General features: G+C 42.3%; 1 pseudogene; it reads left to right on the forward strand.

Annotated features, from left to right (window-relative positions):
- Window positions 1–241: 241 nt before the first annotated feature.
- LOC137204038 (transcription factor IIIA-like) lies at window positions 242–1,447 on the forward strand (annotated as a pseudogene).
- Window positions 1,448–2,780: the final 1,333 nt, after the last annotated feature.

Below are 2,780 nucleotides of genomic sequence, written 5' to 3' on the forward strand. Positions count from 1 at the left end.
AAACAAGACCCATACATATGCTGTCTACAAGAGACCCACTTCAGACCTAGGGACACATACAGACTGAAAGTGAGGGGATGGAAAAATATATTCCATGCAAATGTAAATCAAAAGAAAGCTGGACAGGGCACTCAGGCCCCACCCCACTCCACCAGGGCCGCACTCCCGGAAGTGCCGTGGGGTCATGCATAGGATCTCCTGGAGCAGATGGTCAGCATCAATTCACAGCATGTGGCTCAGCATGTGGCCGAGTGTCTGGCACCAGGCATCCTGGAGCCAGACTGACTCGGTTGCTGAGGCAGTGTCATCCCTGACCATTGCCAACGTGGTCCTCGTGGCCAGCGAGAGCCTAGCCCCGGAGCCCCCGGAGCCCCCTCAGAGGTTCATCCGCTTCTTCCCCGACTGCAGCGCCAATTACAACAAGGCCAGGAAACTAGACGCACACCTGTGCAAGAACACGGGGGAGGGACTGTTTGTTTGTGACCATGAAGGGTGTGCCAAGACCTTCGTCAGGGACTACGACCTCACCCGCCAAGCCCTGTTCACACTGGAGAAAAGCCCTTTGTACAGCTAGCGGCTGTGATCAAAAATTCAACACAAAATCAAACTTGAAGAAACATTTTGAAAGCAAACATGATAACCAGCAAAAACAATATGTATGCAGTTTTACGGTTGTAAGAAGACCTTTAAGAAGCATCAGCAGCTGAAAATCCATCAGTGCCAGTACACCAATGAACCGCTGTTCAGGTGTACCCACAAAGGATGTGGAAAAAACTTTGCTTCCCCCAGCAGTCTGAAGTGACATGGGAAGGTCCACGAGGGCTATATATGTCAAAAAGACTGTTCTTTTGTGGCAAAAACATGGACAGAGCTTCTGGAACATGTGAGAGAAACCCATAAAGAGGACATAACGTGACGTATGCCAGAAAATATTTAAACGCAAGGATTTCCTGAAGCAGCACATGAGAATTCATGCCCCAGAGAGGGATGTGTGTCGGTGCCCCACGGAAGGCTGTGGCTGCACCTAAACCACCAGGTTCAACCTCCAGAGCCACATCCTCTCATTCCACAAGGAGTAGCACCCGTTCGTGTGTGAGCACACTGGTTGTGGCAAGACATCTGCCAGGAAGCAGAGCCTCAGCAGTCAAGCTGTTGTGCATGACCCTGAAAAGAAGAAAATGAAGCTCAAAGTGAGACCGTCTCGTGAAAAATGGAGTCTGGCCTCTCGGCTCAGTGGGTACACCCCTCCTAAAAGGAAACAGGTCCGGGTGTGTCTTTGTCCAGAAATGGGGAGTCGCTGAACTGCACTGAGAGCAAGGTGCCCTATGCTGTGGTGACGCTGGCCTCAGCTACACACCAGGCTGTTTTGTTTGAAGGACTGCAGACCAGCCAGCTCAGTTATTTTCTCTCAGAAGCACGTTTTTATTAAAATCACTGGTGCAGAGCATTGGGGAAAAAAAAAAAAGTAGAGTAGCAATTCTCATATCAGACAAAATAGACTTCAAAATAAAGACTATTACAAGAGACAAAAAAGGAAACTACATAATGATCAAAGGATAAATCCAGGAAGATATAACAATTGTAAATATTTATGCACCTAACATAGGAACACTTAAATACATAAGGCAAATGCTAACAGCCATAAAAAGGGAAATCAACAGTAACACAATTGTAGTAGGGGACTTTAACACCCCACTTTCACCAATGGACAGATCATCCAAAATGAAAATAAATAAGGAAACACAAGCTTTAAATGATATATTAAACAAGATGGACTTAATTGATATTTATAGGACATTTCATCCAAAAACAACAGAACACACTTTCTTCTCAAGTGCTCATGGAACATTCTCCAGGATAGATCACATCTTGGGTCACAAATCAAGCCTTGGTTAATTTAAGAAAATTGAAATCATATCAAGTATCTTTTCTGATCACAATGCTATGAGATTAGAAATCAGTTACACAGAAAAAAAACATAAAAAACACAAACACATGGAGGCTAAACAATATGCTACTAAACAACCAAGAGATCACTGAAGAAGTCAAAGAGGAAATCAAAAAAAAAACCTAGAAACAAATGACAATGAAAACACGATGACCCAAAACCTATGGGATGCAGCAAAAGCAGTTCTAAGAGGGAAGTTTATAGCAATACAATCCTACCTCAAGAAACAAGAAACATCTCAAATAAACAACCTAAACTTATGCCTAAAGCAATTAGAGAAAGAAGAACAAAAAACCCCAAAGTTAGCAGAAGGAAAGAAATCATAAAGATCAGATCAGAAATAAATGAAAAAGAAATGAAGGAAACAATAGCTAAGATCAATAAAACTAAAAGCTGGTTCTTTGAGAAGATAAACAAAATTGATAAACCATTAGCTAGACTCACGAAGAAAAAAGGGAGAAGACTCAGATCAATAGAATTAGAAATGAAAAAGGAGAAGTAACAACTGACACTACAGCAATACAAAGGATCATGAGAGATTACTACAAGCAACTATATGCCAATAAAATGGACAACCTGGAAGAAATGGACAAATTTTTAGAAAAGCACAACCTTCTGAAACTGAACCAGGAAGAAATAGAAAATATAAACAGACCAATCACAAGCACTGAAATTGAAACTGTGATTTAAAATCTTCCAACAAACAAAAGCCCAGGACCAGATGGCTTCACAGGCGAATTCTATCAAATATTTAGAGACGAGAAAACACCTATTCTTCTCAAGCTCTTCCAAAGTATAGCAGAGGGAGGGACACTCCCAAACTCATTCTACA

The sequence above is a fragment of the Pseudorca crassidens genome, chromosome 12, assembly GCF_039906515.1.
Source record: "Pseudorca crassidens isolate mPseCra1 chromosome 12, mPseCra1.hap1, whole genome shotgun sequence".
Lineage (NCBI taxonomy): Eukaryota > Metazoa > Chordata > Mammalia > Artiodactyla > Delphinidae > Pseudorca > Pseudorca crassidens.